We start from the raw sequence: 19,004 nt of genomic DNA, 5'->3' as shown, positions 1-19,004 counted from the left end.
GACAGCTGCTCGTTCCACCCCACCCCCCGCCTTAATTGGTTCTCCTCCCTTCCAACGGTGTTGAGGCGGGTGGGAACAGCAGGGGGTGAAGGTGCTGTGTTTAAAGAGGTGGAGTTATGCAGATCTAAAACGCGTGGATTGCAGCAGCAGCAAGCCGAAAAGTGCAGGCATGTAAGGGATCTAGAGGTTGACAACATGTCTTCTTAACGGGAGTCCAGGAGCTCATCTCCACAAATGGACTTTTCAGGATCCTTGGGTGGCTCCGTAGTTCGAAACCAATTCTGGTTATCGCTTCTCGGCCTTTTGGCTAAGATCAAGTGTATTATCTGTTCTTATCAGTTTAATATCTGATACGTCCCCTATCTGGGGACCATATATTAAATGGATTTTTAGAACAGGGAGATGGAAAAAGAGCTTGCTCTGTCCACTCCACGCATTGACCTGGTATTGCAGTATCTCCAGGACCGGTGCACCCCTTCTTTAATGCAGTTTCTAAAATCAGAAAGAATTGAATTCAATGTTTTTTGTTCATTTTGCTTGTTTGTCGGATTTTGGGATGGACTCTTTGGCTTTGCTTTTCTTCTCCTCATTGGATTTTTCATGTTCAAAGTTGCAGAAGCCAGATTACAAGCTCATTTTGGTTCAACTTCAGCAACTGTGCATTGCATTGCCATGTAATGTAATGCAATGCTATCTTTCTAGCTCTCCCTTTTTACTTCCTTTTGGATAAACAGACATATTAGGCAAGCATTTTGGAGCTTTCACCTAAATAACTACAGGTGGTGAGATAAGCTGCACAATATAATTGACCTTTCAGTATATTGTTGCACACACACCATCTATTTAGCAAATGCCCTTGTTATCAACAGCAGCCTTTTAAACTCACCTGAGCTAACAGGTATGTGCGCTGGTTACTCTGCTGCGCTTAAAATTTCTTTTTTGGTTTGCTACAATGCCTTTTCTGAAACGTTGTCTCCCTCTGCTGGAACACTGACTTCTTTCATTTAATGCCTGCAGACTATAAAAGAGAACCCAACCCAAAAAGTTTGGTTGATTAGTCTGTGGCATTCTGTTAAACTGTTGCTTATGGCGGTCTCTGTGAGCTTCTCAGCGACATTCAGCCAGCCAGGTATCCTGCCTGCAGTAGATGGAATGTGGCAATGGAACGCTGGCTGCGCGTGTCATAATAGGCTCTGAGCCTTTATATACCTGTGCACAGCAGCAGCCACCTTCAGTCTGCTGCTGGACAGCCAGCAGCAGCAGCAGCAGGAGAGGTATGTAATCAGGAGCCCTCCTGCTAAGGGTAGACAGCTGCTCGTTCCACCCCACCCCCCGCCTTAATTGGTTCTCCTCCCTTCCAACGGTGTTGAGGCGGGTGGGAACAGCAGGGGGTGAAGGTGCTGTGTTTAAAGAGGTGGAGTTATGCAGATCTAAAACGCGTGGATTGCAGCAGCAGCAAGCCGAAAAGTGCAGGCATGTAAGGGATCTAGAGGTTGACAACATGTCTTCTTAACGGGAGTCCAGGAGCTCATCTCCACAAATGGACTTTTCAGGATCCTTGGGTGGCTCCGTAGTTCGAAACCAATTCTGGTTATCGCTTCTCGGCCTTTTGGCTAAGATCAAGTGTAGTATCTGTTCTTATCAGTTTAATATCTGATACGTCCCCTATCTGGGGACCATATATTAAATGGATTTTTAGAACAGGGAGATGGAAAAAGAGCTTGCTCTGTCCACTCCACGCATTGACCTGGTATTGCAGTATCTCCAGGACCGGTGCACCCCTTCTTTAATGCAGTTTCTAAAATCAGAAAGAATTGAATTCAATGTTTTTTGTTCATTTTGCTTGTTTGTCGGATTTTGGGATGGACTCTTTGGCTTTGCTTTTCTTCTCCTCATTGGATTTTTCATGTTCAAAGTTGCAGAAGCCAGATTACAAGCTCATTTTGGTTCAACTTCAGCAACTGTGCATTGCATTGCCATGTAATGTAATGCAATGCTATCTTTCTAGCTCTCCCTTTTTACTTCCTTTTGGATAAACAGACATATTAGGCAAGCATTTTGGAGCTTTCACCTAAATAACTACAGGTGGTGAGATAAGCTGCACAATATAATTGACCTTTCAGTATATTGTTGCACACACACCATCTATTTAGCAAATGCCCTTGTTATCAACAGCAGCCTTTTAAACTCACCTGAGCTAACAGGTATGTGCGCTGGTTACTCTGCTGCGCTTAAAATTTCTTTTTTGGTTTGCTACAATGCCTTTTCTGAAACGTTGTCTCCCTCTGCTGGAACACTGACTTCTTTCATTTAATGCCTGCAGACTATAAAAGAGAACCCAACCCAAAAAGTTTGGTTGATTAGTCTGTGGCATTCTGTTAAACTGTTGCTTATGGCGGTCTCTGTGAGCTTCTCAGCGACATTCAGCCAGCCAGGTATCCTGCCTGCAGTAGATGGAATGTGGCAATGGAACGCTGGCTGCGCGTGTCATAATAGGCTCTGAGCCTTTATATACCTGCGCACAGCAGCAGCCACCTTCAGTCTGCTGCTGGACAGCCAGCAGCAGCAGCAGGAGAGGTAAGTAATCAGCAGCCCTCCTGCTAAGGGTAGACAGCTGCTCGTTCCACCCCACCCCCCGCCTTAATTGGTTCTCCTCCCTTCCAACGGTGTTGAGGCGGGTGGGATCAGCAGGGGGTGAAGGTGCTGTGTTTAAAGAGGTGGAGTTATGCAGATCTAAAACGCGTGGATTGCAGCAGCAGCAAGCCGAAAAGTGCAGGCATGTAAGGGATCTAGAGGTTGACAACATGTCTTCTTAACGGGAGTCCAGGAGCTCATCTCCACAAATGGACTTTTCAGGATCCTTGGGTGGCTCCGTAGTTCGAAACCAATTCTGGTTATCGCTTCTCGGCCTTTTGGCTAAGATCAAGTGTAGTATCTTTCGAAAAGGCGGTTTTGGATGTTGGCCGCCCTAGTAGATTGACACATTATGCACACTGGGGTTTAGGCGCTTGTTAGTATGCCAGGTGGCTAATATAGTCATCTGGTGGAAAGCATGGCCCCCCAGGATCGACGCCATTGGGCCGGGGAAGATCGAAAGCCCGAAGTGTGAAGTGCCCCAGGAGTGGTGACCCTGGGGTGCCTTAACTCACTGGGATTGGGAACCCCACTTGAGTTTATGGCACATTTGCACAAGCACTTCAAATTTTCTTTCTTCGCACACACCCTTATTCCGAGCCTTCTGGCCTTAGGATGGGGAATTTTTCAATTCCCGGTCGAAGGTCCGGGCAGTATTATACTGTGAAACCTTCACTATTTATTTAATTTCTTTGTCACTGTGTGTCCACTTATTCACGTGTGTCACGTCCTTCTAGGATTTTGTCGGGATGCGGTTCCCTTACGGGTTCCTCTCTTGGCAGGTCTAGGGGGGGGAGTCTGTGGCCATCAGGTTCCACTCCCCCCTGAACCCCCCTGGCTCTCCTCTTTTGGGAGGAGAGCGTTGTTGGCTCCCCTCTTCCGGGAGGGCAGCACAGTCTTTGGCTCCCAGTGCCTTGCTCGGGTGAGAACTCGGGCAGGTGCTGGGGGTAAGATTGGGTCGCCTCTGGCTTCGGCTGGAGGTGGCTTTTTGTCCCTGTTCCTCGCTGTGGCCTTTTGGCTCGGAGGGACGGGGAATGGTTTGGGGGACCCTTCTCCTTTTGGAGAGGGTTTCAAGAAGACCAGCATCCTAGTGCACTTTTTTTGTGGCACTTGTCACTTTTTTAAGCGCACTCGGGTTTTGTACATGAATTCGGGCTTTCGATAGAAAAAAAAAAAATCTGTTCTTATCAGTTTAATATCTGATACGTCCCCTATCTGGGGACCATATATTAAATGGATTTTTAGAACAGGGAGATGGAAGAAGAGCTTGCTCTGTCCACTCCACGCATTGACCTGGTATTGCAGTATCTCCAGGACCGGTGCACCCCTTCTTTAATGCAGTTTCTAAAATCAGAAAGAATTGAATTCAATGTTTTTTGTTCATTTTGCTTGTTTGTCGGATTTTGGGATGGACTCTTTGGCTTTGCTTTTCTTCTCCTCATTGGATTTTTCATGTTCAAAGTTGCAGAAGCCAGATTACAAGCTCATTTTGGTTCAACTTCAGCAACTGTGCATTGCATTGCCATGTAATGTAATGCAATGCTATCTTTCTAGCTCTCCCTTTTTACTTCCTTTTGGATAAACAGACATATTAGGCAAGCATTTTGGAGCTTTCACCTAAATAACTACAGGTGGTGAGATAAGCTGCACAATATAATTGACCTTTCAGAATATTGTTGCACACACACCATCTATTTAGCAAATGCCCTTGTTATCAACAGCAGCCTTTTAAACTCACCTGAGCTAACAGGTATGTGCGCTGGTTACTCTGCTGCGCTTAAAATTTCTTTTCTGGTTTGCTACAATGCCTTTTCTGAAACGTTGTCTCCCTCTGCTGGAACACTGACTTCTTTCATTTAATGCCTGCAGACTATAAAAGAGAACCCAACCCAAAAAGTTTGGTTGATTAGTCTGTGGCATTCTGTTAAACTGTTGCTTATGGCAGTCTCTGTGAGCTTCTCAGCGACATTCAGCCAGCCAGGTATCCTGCCTGCAGTAGATGGAATGTGGCAATGGAACGCTGGCTGCGCGTGTCATAATAGGCTCTGAGCCTTTATATACCTGCGCACAGCAGCAGCCACCTTCAGTCTGCTGCTGGACAGCCAGCAGCAGCAGCAGGAGAGGTAAGTAATCAGCAGCCCTCCTGCTAAGGGTAGACAGCTGCTCGTTCCACCCCACCCCCCGCCTTAATTGGTTCTCCTCCCTTCCAACGGTGTTGAGGCGGGTGGGAACAGCAGGGGGTGAAGGTGCTGTGTTTAAAGAGGTGGAGTTATGCAGATCTAAAACGCGTGGATTGCAGCAGCAGCAAGCCGAAAAGTGCAGGCATGTAAGGGATCTAGAGGTTGACAACATGTCTTCTTAACGGGAGTCCAGGAGCTCATCTCCACAAATGGACTTTTCAGGATCCTTGGTTGGCTCCGTAGTTCGAAACCAATTCTGGTTATCGCTTCTCGGCCTTTTGGCTAAGATCAAGTGTAGTATCTGTTCTTATCAGTTTAATATCTGATACGTCCCCTATCTGGGGACCATATATTAAATGGATTTTTAGAACAGGGAGATGGAAAAAGAGCTTGCTCTGTCCACTCCACGCATTGACCTGGTATTGCAGTATCTCCAGGACCGGTGCACCCCTTCTTTAATGCAGTTTCTAAAATCAGAAAGAATTGAATTCAATGTTTTTTGTTCATTTTGCTTGTTTGTCGGATTTTGGGATGGACTCTTTGGCTTTGCTTTTCTTCTCCTCATTGGATTTTTCATGTTCAAAGTTGCAGAAGCCAGATTACAAGCTCATTTTGGTTCAACTTCAGCAACTGTGCATTGCATTGCCATGTAATGTAATGCAATGCTATCTTTCTAGCTCTCCCTTTTTACTTCCTTTTGGATAAACAGACATATTAGGCAAGCATTTTGGAGCTTTCACCTAAATAACTACAGGTGGTGAGATAAGCTGCACAATATAATTGACCTTTCAGTATATTGTTGCACACACACCATCTATTTAGCAAATGCCCTTGTTATCAACAGCAGCCTTTTAAACTCACCTGAGCTAACAGGTATGTGCGCTGGTTACTCTGCTGCGCTTAAAATTTCTTTTTTGGTTTGCTACAATGCCTTTTCTGAAACATTGTCTCCCTCTGCTGGAACACTGACTTCTTTCATTTAATGCCTGCAGACTATAAAAGAGAACTCAACCCAAAAAGTTTGGTTGATTAGTCTGTGGCATTCTGTTAAACTGTTGCTTATGGCGGTCTCTGTGAGCTTCTCAGCGACATTCAGCCAGCCAGGTATCCTGCCTGCAGTAGATGGAATGTGGCAATGGAACGCTGGCTGCGCGTGTCATAATAGGCTCTGAGCCTTTATATACCTGCGCACAGCAGCAGCCACCTTCAGTCTGCTGCTGGACAGCCAGCAGCAGCAGCAGGAGAGGTAAGTAATCAGCAGCCCTCCTGCTAAGGGTAGACAGCTGCTCGTTCCACCCCACCCCCCGCCTTAATTGGTTCTCCTCCCTTCCAACGGTGTTGAGGCGGGTGGGAACAGCAGGGGGTGAAGGTGCTGTGTTTAAAGAGGTGGAGTTATGCAGATCTAAAACGCGTGGATTGCAGCAGCAGCAAGCCGAAAAGTGCAGGCATGTAAGGGATCTAGAGGTTGACAACATGTCTTCTTAACGGGAGTCCAGGAGCTCATCTCCACAAATGGACTTTTCAGGATCCTTGGGTGGCTCCGTAGTTCGAAACCAATTCTGGTTATCGCTTCTCGGCCTTTTGGCTAAGATCAAGTGTAGTATCTGTTCTTATCAGTTTAATATCTGATACGTCCCCTATCTGGGGACCATATATTAAATGGATTTTTAGAACAGGGAGATGGAAAAAGAGCTTGCTCTGTCCACTCCACGCATTGACCTGGTATTGCAGTATCTCCAGGACCGGTGCACCCCTTCTTTAATGCAGTTTCTAAAATCAGAAAGAATTGAATTCAATGTTTTTTGTTCATTTTGCTTGTTTGTCGGATTTTGGGATGGACTCTTTGGCTTTGCTTTTCTTCTCCTCATTGGATTTTTCATGTTCAAAGTTGCAGAAGCCAGATTACAAGCTCATTTTGGTTCAACTTCAGCAACTGTGCATTGCATTGCCATGTAATGTAATGCAATGCTATCTTTCTAGCTCTCCCTTTTTACTTCCTTTTGGATAAACAGACATATTAGGCAAGCATTTTGGAGCTTTCACCTAAATAACTACAGGTGGTGAGATAAGCTGCACAATATAATTGACCTTTCAGTATATTGTTGCACACACACCATCTATTTAGCAAATGCCCTTGTTATCAACAGCAGCCTTTTAAACTCACCTGAGCTAACAGGTATGTGCGCTGGTTACTCTGCTGCGCTTAAAATTTCTTTTTTGGTTTGCTACAATGCCTTTTCTGAAACGTTGTCTCCCTCTGCTGGAACACTGACTTCTTTCATTTAATGCCTGCAGACTATAAAAGAGAACCCAACCCAAAAAGTTTGGTTGATTAGTCTGTGGCATTCTGTTAAACTGTTGCTTATGGCGGTCTCTGTGAGCTTCTCAGCGACATTCAGCCAGCCAGGTATCCTGCCTGCAGTAGATGGAATGTGGCAATGGAACGCTGGCTGCGCGTGTCATAATAGGCTCTGAGCCTTTATATACCTGCGCACAGCAGCAGCCACCTTCAGTCTGCTGCTGGACAGCCAGCAGCAGCAGCAGGAGAGGTAAGTAATCAGCAGCCCTCCTGCTAAGGGTAGACAGCTGCTCGTTCCACCCCACCCCCCGCCTTAATTGGTTCTCCTCCCTTCCAACGGTGTTGAGGCGGGTGGGAACAGCAGGGGGTGAAGGTGCTGTGTTTAAAGAGGTGGAGTTATGCAGATCTAAAACGCGTGGATTGCAGCAGCAGCAAGCCGAAAAGTGCAGGCATGTAAGGGATCTAGAGGTTGACAACATGTCTTCTTAACGGGAGTCCAGGAGCTCATCTCCACAAATGGACTTTTCAGGATCCTTGGGTGGCTCCGTAGTTCGAAACCAATTCTGGTTATCGCTTCTCGGCCTTTTGGCTAAGATCAAGTGTAGTATCTGTTCTTATCAGTTTAATATCTGATACGTCCCCTATCTGGGGACCATATATTAAATGGATTTTTAGAACAGGGAGATGGAAAAAGAGCTTGCTCTGTCCACTCCACGCATTGACCTGGTATTGCAGTATCTCCAGGACCGGTGCACTCCTTCTTTAATGCAGTTTCTAAAATCAGAAAGAATTGAATTCAATGTTTTTTGTTCATTTTGCTTGTTTGTCGGATTTTGGGATGGACTCTTTGGCTTTGCTTTTCTTCTCCTCATTGGATTTTTCATGTTCAAAGTTGCAGAAGCCAGATTACAAGCTCATTTTGGTTCAACTTCAGCAACTGTGCATTGCATTGCCATGTAATGTAATGCAATGCTATCTTTCTAGCTCTCCCTTTTTACTTCCTTTTGGATAAACAGACATATTAGGCAAGCATTTTGGAGCTTTCACCTAAATAACTACAGGTGGTGAGATAAGCTGCACAATATAATTGACCTTTCAGTATATTGTTGCACACACACCATCTATTTAGCAAATGCCCTTGTTATCAACAGCAGCCTTTTAAACTCACCTGAGCTAACAGGTATGTGCGCTGGTTACTCTGCTGCGCTTAAAATTTCTTTTTTGGTTTGCTACAATGCCTTTTCTGAAACGTTGTCTCCCTCTGCTGGAACACTGACTTCTTTCATTTAATGCCTGCAGACTATAAAAGAGAACCCAACCCAAAAAGTTTGGTTGATTAGTCTGTGGCATTCTGTTAAACTGTTGCTTATGGCGGTCTCTGTGAGCTTCTCAGCGACATTCAGCCAGCCAGGTATCCTGCCTGCAGTAGATGGAATGTGGCAATGGAACGCTGGCTGCGCGTGTCATAATAGGCTCTGAGCCTTTATATACCTGCGCACAGCAGCAGCCACCTTCAGTCTGCTGCTGGACAGCCAGCAGCAGCAGCAGGAGAGGTAAGTAATCAGCAGCCCTCCTGCTAAGGGTAGACAGCTGCTCGTTCCACCCCATCCCCCGCCTTAATTGGTTCTCCTCCCTTCCAACGGTGTTGAGGCGGGTGGGAACAGCAGGGGGTGAAGGTGCTGTGTTTAAAGAGGTGGAGTTATGCAGATCTAAAACGCGTGGATTGCAGCAGCAGCAAGCCGAAAAGTGCAGGCATGTAAGGGATCTAGAGGTTGACAACATGTCTTCTTAACGGGAGTCCAGGAGCTCATCTCCACAAATGGACTTTTCAGGATCCTTGGGTGGCTCCGTAGTCCGAAACCAATTCTGGTTATCGCTTCTCGGCCTTTTGGCTAAGATCAAGTGTAGTATCTGTTCTTATCAGTTTAATATCTGATACGTCCCCTATCTGGGGACCATATATTAAATGGATTTTTTAGAACAGGGAGATGGAAAAAGAGCTTGCTCTGTCCACTCCACGCATTGACCTGGTATTGCAGTATCTCCAGGACCGGTGCACCCCTTCTTTAATGCAGTTTCTAAAATCAGAAAGAATTGAATTCAATGTTTTTTGTTCATTTTGCTTGTTTGTCGGATTTTGGGATGGACTCTTTGGCTTTGCTTTTCTTCTCCTCATTGGATTTTTCATGTTGAAAGTTGCAGAAGCCAGATTACAAGCTCATTTTGGTTCAACTTCAGCAACTGTGCATTGCATTGCCATGTAATGTAATGCAATGCTATCTTTCTAGCTCTCCCTTTTTACTTCCTTTTGGATAAACAGACATATTAGGCAAGCATTTTGGAGCTTTCACCTAAATAACTACAGGTGGTGAGATAAGCTGCACAATATAATTGACCTTTCAGTATATTGTTGCACACACACCATCTATTTAGCAAATGCCCTTGTTATCAACAGCAGCCTTTTAAACTCACCTGAGCTAACAGGTATGTGCGCTGGTTACTCTGCTGCGCTTAAAATTTCTTTTTTGGTTTGCTACAATGCCTTTTCTGAAACGTTGTCTCCCTCTGCTGGAACACTGACTTCTTTCATTTAATGCCTGCAGACTATAAAAGAGAACCCAACCCAAAAAGTTTGGTTGATTAGTCTGTGGCATTCTGTTAAACTGTTGCTTATGGCGGTCTCTGTGAGCTTCTCAGCGACATTCAGCCAGCCAGGTATCCTGCCTGCAGTAGATGGAATGTGGCAATGGAACGCTGGCTGCGCTTGTCATAATAGGCTCTGAGCCTTTATATACCTGCGCACAGCAGCAGCCACCTTCAGTCTGCTGCTGGACAGCCAGCAGCAGCAGCAGGAGAGGTAAGTAATCAGCAGCCCTCCTGCTAAGGGTAGACAGCTGCTCGTTCCACCCCACCCCCCGCCTTAATTGGTTCTCCTCCCTTCCAACGGTGTTGAGGCGGGTGGGAACAGCAGGGGGTGAAGGTGCTGTGTTTAAAGAGGTGGAGTTATGCAGATCTAAAACGCGTGGATTGCAGCAGCAGCAAGCCGAAAAGTGCAGGCATGTAAGGGATCTAGAGGTTGACAACATGTCTTCTTAACGGGAGTCCAGGAGCTCATCTCCACAAATGGACTTTTCAGGATCCTTGGGTGGCTCCGTAGTTCGAAACCAATTCTGGTTATCGCTTCTCGGCCTTTTGGCTAAGATCAAGTGTAGTATCTGTTCTTATCAGTTTAATATCTGATACGTCCCCTATCTGGGGACCATATATTAAATGGATTTTTAGAACAGGGAGATGGAAAAAGAGCTTGCTCTGTCCACTCCACGCATTGACCTGGTATTGCAGTATCTCCAGGACCGGTGCACCCCTTCTTTAATGCAGTTTCTAAAATCAGAAAGAATTGAATTCAATGTTTTTTGTTCATTTTGCTTGTTTGTCGGATTTTGGGATGGACTCTTTGGCTTTGCTTTTCTTCTCCTCATTGGATTTTTCATGTTCAAAGTTGCAGAAGCCAGATTACAAGCTCATTTTGGTTCAACTTCAGCAACTGTGCATTGCATTGCCATGTAATGTAATGCAATGCTATCTTTCTAGCTCTCCCTTTTTACTTCCTTTTGGATAAACAGACATATTAGGCAAGCATTTTGGAGCTTTCACCTAAATAACTACAGGTGGTGAGATAAGCTGCACAATATAATTGACCTTTCAGTATATTGTTGCACACACACCATCTATTTAGCAAATGCCCTTGTTATCAACAGCAGCCTTTTAAACTCACCTGAGCTAACAGGTATGTGCGCTGGTTACTCTGCTGCGCTTAAAATTTCTTTTTTGGTTTGCTACAATGCCTTTTCTGAAACGTTGTCTCCCTCTGCTGGAACACTGACTTCTTTCATTTAATGCCTGCAGACTATAAAAGAGAACCCAACCCAAAAAGTTTGGTTGATTAGTCTGTGGCATTCTGTTAAACTGTTGCTTATGGCGGTCTCTGTGAGCTTCTCAGCGACATTCAGCCAGCCAGGTATCCTGCCTGCAGTAGATGGAATGTGGCAATGGAACGCTGGCTGCGCGTGTCATAATAGGCTCTGAGCCTTTATATACCTGCGCACAGCAGCAGCCACCTTCAGTCTGCTGCTGGACAGCCAGCAGCAGCAGCAGGAGAGGTAAGTAATCAGCAGCCCTCCTGCTAAGGGTAGACAGCTGCTCGTTCCACCCCACCCCCCGCCTTAATTGGTTCTCCTCCCTTCCAACGGTGTTGAGGCGGGTGGGAACAGCAGGGGGTGAAGGTGCTGTGTTTAAAGAGGTGGAGTTATGCAGATCTAAAACGCGTGGATTGCAGCAGCAGCAAGCCGAAAAGTGCAGGCATGTAAGGGATCTAGAGGTTGACAACATGTCTTCTTAACGGGAGTATAGGAGCTCATCTCCACAAATGGACTTTTCAGGATCCTTGGTTGGCTCCGTAGTTCGAAACCAATTCTGGTTATCGCTTCTCGGCCTTTTGGCTAAGATCAAGTGTAGTATCTGTTCTTATCAGTTTAATATCTGATACGTCCCCTATCTGGGGACCATATATTAAATGGATTTTTAGAACAGGGAGATGGAAAAAGAGCTTGCTCTGTCCACTCCACGCATTGACCTGGTATTGCAGTATCTCCAGGACCGGTGCACCCCTTCTTTAATGCAGTTTCTAAAATCAGAAAGAATTGAATTCAATGTTTTTTGTTCATTTTGCTTGTTTGTCGGATTTTGGGATGGACTCTTTGGCTTTGCTTTTCTTCTCCTCATTGGATTTTTCATGTTCAAAGTTGCAGAAGCCAGATTACAAGCTCATTTTGGTTCAACTTCAGCAACTGTGCATTGCATTGCCATGTAATGTAATGCAATGCTATCTTTCTAGCTCTCCCTTTTTACTTCCTTTTGGATAAACAGACATATTAGGCAAGCATTTTGGAGCTTTCACCTAAATAACTACAGGTGGTGAGATAAGCTGCACAATATAATTGACCTTTCAGTATATTGTTGCACACACACCATCTATTTAGCAAATGCCCTTGTTATCAACAGCAGCCTTTTAAACTCACCTGAGCTAACAGGTATGTGCGCTGGTTACTCTGCTGCGCTTAAAATTTCTTTTTTGGTTTGCTACAATGCCTTTTCTGAAACATTGTCTCCCTCTGCTGGAACACTGACTTCTTTCATTTAATGCCTGCAGACTATAAAAGAGAACCCAACCCAAAAAGTTTGGTTGATTAGTCTGTGGCATTCTGTTAAACTGTTGCTTATGGCGGTCTCTGTGAGCTTCTCAGCGACATTCAGCCAGCCAGGTATCCTGCCTGCAGTAGATGGAATGTGGCAATGGAACGCTGGCTGCGCGTGTCATAATAGGCTCTGAGCCTTTATATACCTGCGCACAGCAGCAGCCACCTTCAGTCTGCTGCTGGACAGCCAGCAGCAGCAGCAGGAGAGGTAAGTAATCAGCAGCCCTCCTGCTAAGGGTAGACAGCTGCTCGTTCCACCCCACCCCCCGCCTTAATTGGTTCTCCTCCCTTCCAACGGTGTTGAGGCGGGTGGGAACAGCAGGGGGTGAAGGTGCTGTGTTTAAAGAGGTGGAGTTATGCAGATCAAAAACGCGTGGATTGCAGCAGCAGCAAGCCGAAAAGTGCAGGCATGTAAGGGATCTAGAGGTTGACAACATGTCTTCTTAACGGGAGTCCAGGAGCTCATCTCCACAAATGGACTTTTCAGGATCCTTGGGTGGCTCCGTAGTTCGAAACCAATTCTGGTTATCGCTTCTCGGCCTTTTGGCTAAGATCAAGTGTAGTATCTGTTCTTATCAGTTTAATATCTGATACGTCCCCTATCTGGGGACCATATATTAAATGGATTTTTAGAACAGGGAGATGGAAAAAGAGCTTGCTCTGTCCACTCCACGCATTGACCTGGTATTGCAGTATCTCCAGGACCGGTGCACCCCTTCTTTAATGCAGTTTCTAAAATCAGAAAGAATTGAATTCAATGTTTTTTGTTCATTTTGCTTGTTTGTCGGATTTTGGGATGGACTCTTTGGCTTTGCTTTTCTTCTCCTCATTGGATTTTTCATGTTCAAAGTTGCAGAAGCCAGATTACAAGCTCATTTTGGTTCAACTTCAGCAACTGTGCATTGCATTGCCATGTAATGTAATGCAATGCTATCTTTCTAGCTCTCCCTTTTTACTTCCTTTTGGATAAACAGACATATTAGGCAAGCATTTTGGAGCTTTCACCTAAATAACTACAGGTGGTGAGATAAGCTGCACAATATAATTGACCTTTCAGTATATTGTTGCACACACACCATCTATTTAGCAAATGCCCTTGTTATCAACAGCAGCCTTTTAAACTCACCTGAGCTAACAGGTATGTGCGCTGGTTACTCTGCTGCGCTTAAAATTTCTTTTTTGGTTTGCTACAATGCCTTTTCTGAAACGTTGTCTCCCTCTGCTGGAACACTGACTTCTTTCATTTAATGCCTGCAGACTATAAAAGAGAACCCAACCCAAAAAGTTTGGTTGATTAGTCTGTGGCATTCTGTTAAACTGTTGCTTATGGCGGTCTCTGTGAGCTTCTCAGCGACATTCAGCCAGCCAGGTATCCTGCCTGCAGTAGATGGAATGTGGCAATGGAACGCTGGCTGCGCGTGTCATAATAGGCTCTGAGCCTTTATATACCTGCGCACAGCAGCAGCCACCTTCAGTCTGCTGCTGGACAGCCAGCAGCAGCAGCAGGAGAGGTAAGTAATCAGCAGCCCTCCTGCTAAGGGTAGACAGCTGCTCATTCCACCCCACCCCCCGCCTTAATTGGTTCTCCTCCCTTCCAACGGTGTTGAGGCGGGTGGGAACAGCAGGGGGTGAAGGTGCTGTGTTTAAAGAGGTGGAGTTATGCAGATCTAAAACGCGTGGATTGCAGCAGCAGCAAGCCGAAAAGTGCAGGCATGTAAGGGATCTAGAGGTTGACAACATGTCTTCTTAACGGGAGTCCAGGAGCTCATCTCCACAAATGGACTTTTCAGGATCCTTGGGTGGCTCCGTAGTTCGAAACCAATTCTGGTTATCGCTTCTCGGCCTTTTGGCTAAGATCAAGTGTAGTATCTGTTCTTATCAGTTTAATATCTGATACGTCCCCTATCTGGGGACCATATATTAAATGGATTTTTAGAACAGGGAGATGGAAAAAGAGCTTGCTCTGTCCACTCCACGCATTGACCTGGTATTGCAGTATCTCCAGGACCGGTGCACCCCTTCTTTAATGCAGTTTCTAAAATCAGAAAGAATTGAATTCAATGTTTTTTGTTCATTTTGCTTGTTTGTCGGATTTTGGGATGGACTCTTTGGCTTTGCTTTTCTTCTCCTCATTGGATTTTTCATGTTGAAAGTTGCAGAAGCCAGATTACAAGCTCATTTTGGTTCAACTTCAGCAACTGTGCATTGCATTGCCATGTAATGTAATGCAATGCTATCTTTCTAGCTCTCCCTTTTTACTTCCTTTTGGATAAACAGACATATTAGGCAAGCATTTTGGAGCTTTCACCTAAATAACTACAGGTGGTGAGATAAGCTGCACAATATAATTGACCTTTCAGTATATTGTTGCACACACACCATCTATTTAGCAAATGCCCTTGTTATCAACAGCAGCCTTTTAAACTCACCTGAGCTAACAGGTATGTGCGCTGGTTACTCTGCTGCGCTTAAAATTTCTTTTTTGTTTTGCTACAATGCCTTTTCTGAAACGTTGTCTCCCTCTGCTGGAACACTGACTTCTTTCATTTAATGCCTGCAGACTATAAAAGAGAACCCAACCCAAAAAGTTTGGTTGATTAGTCTGTGGCATTCTGTTAAACTGTTGCTTATGGCGGTCTCTGTGAGCTTCTCAGCGACATTCAGCCAGCCAGGTATCCTGCCTGCAGTAGATGGAATGTGGCAATGGAACGCTGGCTGCGCGTGTCATAATAGGCTCTGAGCCTTTATATACCTGCGCACAGCAGCAGCCACCTTCAGTCTGCTGCTGGACAGCCAGCAGCAGCAGCAGGAGAGGTAAGTAATCAGCAGCCCTCCTGCTAAGGGTAGACAGCTGCTCGTTCCACCCCATCCCCCGCCTTAATTGGTTCTCCTCCCTTCCAACGGTGTTGAGGCGGGTGGGAACAGCAGGGGGTGAAGGTGCTGTGTTTAAAGAGGTGGAGTTATGCAGATCTAAAACGCGTGGATTGCAGCAGCAGCAAGCCGAAAAGTGCAGGCATGTAAGGGATCTAGAGGTTGACAACATGTCTTCTTAACGGGAGTCCAGGAGCTCATCTCCACAAATGGACTTTTCAGGATCCTTGGGTGGCTCCGTAGTCCGAAACCAATTCTGGTTATCGCTTCTCGGCCTTTTGGCTAAGATCAAGTGTAGTATCTGTTCTTATCAGTTTAATATCTGATACGTCCCCTATCTGGGGACCATATATTAAATGGATTTTTTAGAACAGGGAGATGGAAAAAGAGCTTGCTCTGTCCACTCCACGCATTGACCTGGTATTGCAGTATCTCCAGGACCGGTGCACCCCTTCTTTAATGCAGTTTCTAAAATCAGAAAGAATTGAATTCAATGTTTTTTGTTCATTTTGCTTGTTTGTCGGATTTTGGGATGGACTCTTTGGCTTTGCTTTTCTTCTCCTCATTGGATTTTTCATGTTGAAAGTTGCAGAAGCCAGATTACAAGCTCATTTTGGTTCAACTTCAGCAACTGTGCATTGCATTGCCATGTAATGTAATGCAATGCTATCTTTCTAGCTCTCCCTTTTTACTTCCTTTTGGATAAACAGACATATTAGGCAAGCATTTTGGAGCTTTCACCTAAATAACTACAGGTGGTGAGATAAGCTGCACAATATAATTGACCTTTCAGTATATTGTTGCACACACACCATCTATTTAGCAAATGCCCTTGTTATCAACAGCAGCCTTTTAAACTCACCTGAGCTAACAGGTATGTGCGCTGGTTACTCTGCTGCGCTTAAAATTTCTTTTTTGGTTTGCTACAATGCCTTTTCTGAAACGTTGTCTCCCTCTGCTGGAACACTGACTTCTTTCATTTAATGCCTGCAGACTATAAAAGAGAACCCAACCCAAAAAGTTTGGTTGATTAGTCTGTGGCATTCTGTTAAACTGTTGCTTATGGCGGTCTCTGTGAGCTTCTCAGCGACATTCAGCCAGCCAGGTATCCTGCCTGCAGTAGATGGAATGTGGCAATGGAACGCTGGCTGCGCTTGTCATAATAGGCTCTGAGCCTTTATATACCTGCGCACAGCAGCAGCCACCTTCAGTCTGCTGCTGGACAGCCAGCAGCAGCAGCAGGAGAGGTAAGTAATCAGCAGCCCTCCTGCTAAGGGTAGACAGCTGCTCGTTCCACCCCACCCCCCGCCTTAATTGGTTCTCCTCCCTTCCAACGGTGTTGAGGCGGGTGGGAACAGCAGGGGGTGAAGGTGCTGTGTTTAAAGAGGTGGAGTTATGCAGATCTAAAACGCGTGGATTGCAGCAGCAGCAAGCCGAAAAGTGCAGGCATGTAAGGGATCTAGAGGTTGACAACATGTCTTCTTAACGGGAGTCCAGGAGCTCATCTCCACAAATGGACTTTTCAGGATCCTTGGGTGGCTCCGTAGTTCGAAACCAATTCTGGTTATCGCTTCTCGGCCTTTTGGCTAAGATCAAGTGTAGTATCTGTTCTTATCAGTTTAATATCTGATACGTCCCCTATCTGGGGACCATATATTAAATGGATTTTTAGAACAGGGAGATGGAAAAAGAGCTTGCTCTGTCCACTCCACGCATTGACCTGGTATTGCAGTATCTCCAGGACCGGTGCACCCCTTCTTTAATGCAGTTTCTAAAATCAGAAAGAATTGAATTCAATGTTTTTTGTTCATTTTGCTTGTTTGTCGGATTTTGGGATGGACTCTTTGGCTTTGCTTTTCTTCTCCTCATTGGATTTTTCATGTTCAAAGTTGCAGAAGCCAGATTACAAGCTCATTTTGGTTCAACTTCAGCAACTGTGCATTGCATTGCCATGTAATGTAATGCAATGATATCTTTCTAGCTCTCCCTTTTTACTTCCTTTTGGATAAACAGACATATTAGGCAAGCATTTTGGAGCTTTCACCTAAATAACTACAGGTGGTGAGATAAGCTGCACAATATAATTGACCTTTCAGTATATTGTTGCACACACACCATCTATTTAGCAAATGCCCTTGTTATCAACAGCAGCCTTTTAAACTCACCTGAGCTAACAGGTGTGTGCGCTGGTTACTCTGCTGCGCTTAAAATTTCTTTTTTGGTTTGCTACAATGCCTTTTCTGAAACGTTGTCTCCCTCTGCTGGAACACTGACTTCTTTCATTTAATGCCTGCAGACTATAAAAGAGAACCCAACCCAAAAAGTTTGGTTGATTAGTCTGTGGCATTCTGTTAAACTGTTGCTTATGGCGGTCTCTGTGAGCTTCTCAGCGACATTCAGCCAGCCAGGTATCCTGCCTGCAGTAGATGGAATGTGGCAATGGAACGCTGGCTGCGCGTGTCATAATAGGCTCTGAGCCTTTATATACCTGCGCACAGCAGCAGCCACCTTCAGTCTGCTGCTGGACAGCCAGCAGCAGCAGCAGAAGAGGTAAGTAATCAGCAGCCCTCCTGCTAAGGGTAGACAGCTGCTCGTTCCACCCCACCCCCCGCCTTAATTGGTTCTCCTCCCTTCCAACGGTGTTGAGGCGGGTGGGAACAGCAGGGGGTGAAGGTGCTGTGTTTAAAGAGGTGGAGTTATGCAGATCTAAAACTCGTGGATTGCAGCAGCAGCAAGCCGAAAAGTGCAGGCATGTAAGGGATCTAGAGGTTGACAACATGTCTTCTTAACGGGAGTACAGGAGCTCATCTCCACAAATGGACTTTTCAGGATCCTTGGGTGGCTCCGTAGTTTGAAACCAATTCTGGTTATCGCTTCTCGGCCTTTTGGCTCAGATCGGGGTGTTTGCCTCGGTCTGGGCTGAGGGGTGCGTATTTTCGGCTCGTGTGGTGGAGAAAGCGATCCGTGCCTTGGGCATTACAATGGCGGCTGTAAAGAATACCGTGCGATTGGAGGTTATTGAGGACCACAGACATAACATCGGCTTGGAATTTATTGTCCGGAATATAGTGATGGAATTGACGGGATTTAAACTGGAGAAGATTTTTTGTATCCAGGAGTTTCCTAAAGCTGGTAATTATGACATTTCTTTCTACTTGGAAGCAGACTGTTTGACTTTCTTTCAGCGTTTAAAAGAGAAAAGACATCATGAGTATTTACAATTTATAATCCCTAAGCCTTTGTTTTCTAATATTGAAAGGCCCATTACTGTACACATGTATAACCCGTTTGTGGAGATCCCTTTGATTAGAGCTTTCTTATCACGGTATTGCTCAGTAATAAGGGGGGGAATCATGCAAAAGAATATTTTTGCTGTTTTCAATGGGAATGTGAAATTTTGGGCTCGTTTCAAATCTGACCCTGAGGGTATTGGTGGAACCATGCACCCACCTGCAAATTTCTCCATTGGAGGAAATAGAGGATTCCTACATTATCCTGGTCAGCCCTCTTTTTGTAGGAAATGTTTTTGTTATGGCCATATAGCTGCGGAATGTACCTCTGATGTAACTTGTAGGAATTGTAAAAAATCAGGGCATGAAGCCTTTGAATGTCCCTATCCTGCAATATGTGACTTATGTGGTGAAAATGGCCACACTTGTAGATCATGTCCTAATGTTAGCCGTCAGGTTTTTTTGGCGCGTCTTAATACTGAGAGACGTAGGACATGGGGGGAGAGACAGGGGGCTCATCAGGCACAGGAGGGCC

The 19,004-nt window shown here is 45.3% G+C and overlaps 13 non-coding genes and 1 pseudogene across 13 annotated transcripts; all 14 read left to right on the top strand.

Moving 5' to 3' along the window:
- The first annotated feature begins 287 nt into the window (after positions 1–287).
- LOC141236281 (U2 spliceosomal RNA) lies at positions 288–478 on the top strand. Its single transcript, XR_012301972.1, has one exon. It is a non-coding gene; the product is annotated as a U2 spliceosomal RNA (small nuclear RNA).
- Positions 479–1,593: 1,115 nt separating this feature from the next.
- LOC141235912 (U2 spliceosomal RNA) lies at positions 1,594–1,784 on the top strand. The gene has a single exon (XR_012301614.1). It is a non-coding gene; the product is annotated as a U2 spliceosomal RNA (small nuclear RNA).
- A 1,112-nt stretch (positions 1,785–2,896) lies between these two features.
- Positions 2,897–2,986, top strand: LOC141235857 (U2 spliceosomal RNA; annotated as a pseudogene).
- A 792-nt stretch (positions 2,987–3,778) lies between these two features.
- Positions 3,779–3,964, top strand: LOC141236352 (U2 spliceosomal RNA). The gene has a single exon (XR_012302028.1). It is a non-coding gene; the product is annotated as a U2 spliceosomal RNA (small nuclear RNA).
- A 1,112-nt stretch (positions 3,965–5,076) lies between these two features.
- On the top strand, positions 5,077–5,267 carry LOC141235911 (U2 spliceosomal RNA). Its single transcript, XR_012301613.1, has one exon. It is a non-coding gene; the product is annotated as a U2 spliceosomal RNA (small nuclear RNA).
- A 1,112-nt stretch (positions 5,268–6,379) lies between these two features.
- On the top strand, positions 6,380–6,570 carry LOC141235910 (U2 spliceosomal RNA). The gene has a single exon (XR_012301612.1). It is a non-coding gene; the product is annotated as a U2 spliceosomal RNA (small nuclear RNA).
- A 1,112-nt stretch (positions 6,571–7,682) lies between these two features.
- On the top strand, positions 7,683–7,873 carry LOC141236244 (U2 spliceosomal RNA). Its single transcript, XR_012301938.1, has one exon. It is a non-coding gene; the product is annotated as a U2 spliceosomal RNA (small nuclear RNA).
- A 1,112-nt stretch (positions 7,874–8,985) lies between these two features.
- On the top strand, positions 8,986–9,177 carry LOC141236285 (U2 spliceosomal RNA). Its single transcript, XR_012301976.1, has one exon. It is a non-coding gene; the product is annotated as a U2 spliceosomal RNA (small nuclear RNA).
- Positions 9,178–10,289: 1,112 nt separating this feature from the next.
- LOC141235909 (U2 spliceosomal RNA) lies at positions 10,290–10,480 on the top strand. Its single transcript, XR_012301611.1, has one exon. It is a non-coding gene; the product is annotated as a U2 spliceosomal RNA (small nuclear RNA).
- Positions 10,481–11,592: 1,112 nt separating this feature from the next.
- LOC141235908 (U2 spliceosomal RNA) lies at positions 11,593–11,783 on the top strand. Its single transcript, XR_012301610.1, has one exon. It is a non-coding gene; the product is annotated as a U2 spliceosomal RNA (small nuclear RNA).
- A 1,112-nt stretch (positions 11,784–12,895) lies between these two features.
- On the top strand, positions 12,896–13,086 carry LOC141235907 (U2 spliceosomal RNA). Its single transcript, XR_012301609.1, has one exon. It is a non-coding gene; the product is annotated as a U2 spliceosomal RNA (small nuclear RNA).
- A 1,112-nt stretch (positions 13,087–14,198) lies between these two features.
- Positions 14,199–14,389, top strand: LOC141235906 (U2 spliceosomal RNA). Its single transcript, XR_012301608.1, has one exon. It is a non-coding gene; the product is annotated as a U2 spliceosomal RNA (small nuclear RNA).
- A 1,112-nt stretch (positions 14,390–15,501) lies between these two features.
- LOC141236283 (U2 spliceosomal RNA) lies at positions 15,502–15,693 on the top strand. Its single transcript, XR_012301974.1, has one exon. It is a non-coding gene; the product is annotated as a U2 spliceosomal RNA (small nuclear RNA).
- A 1,112-nt stretch (positions 15,694–16,805) lies between these two features.
- Positions 16,806–16,996, top strand: LOC141235903 (U2 spliceosomal RNA). Its single transcript, XR_012301606.1, has one exon. It is a non-coding gene; the product is annotated as a U2 spliceosomal RNA (small nuclear RNA).
- The last annotated feature ends 2,008 nt before the right edge of the window (positions 16,997–19,004 follow it).

Source organism: Phyllobates terribilis, unplaced genomic scaffold, assembly GCF_046119375.1.
Source record: "Phyllobates terribilis strain yellow unplaced genomic scaffold, ASM4611937v1 Scaffold_693__1_contigs__length_808095, whole genome shotgun sequence".
Classification (NCBI taxonomy): Eukaryota; Metazoa; Chordata; class Amphibia; order Anura; family Dendrobatidae; genus Phyllobates; species Phyllobates terribilis.
The sequence above is the reverse complement of the archived record's forward strand: the minus strand, read 5'-3'. Positions and strand labels throughout refer to the sequence as shown.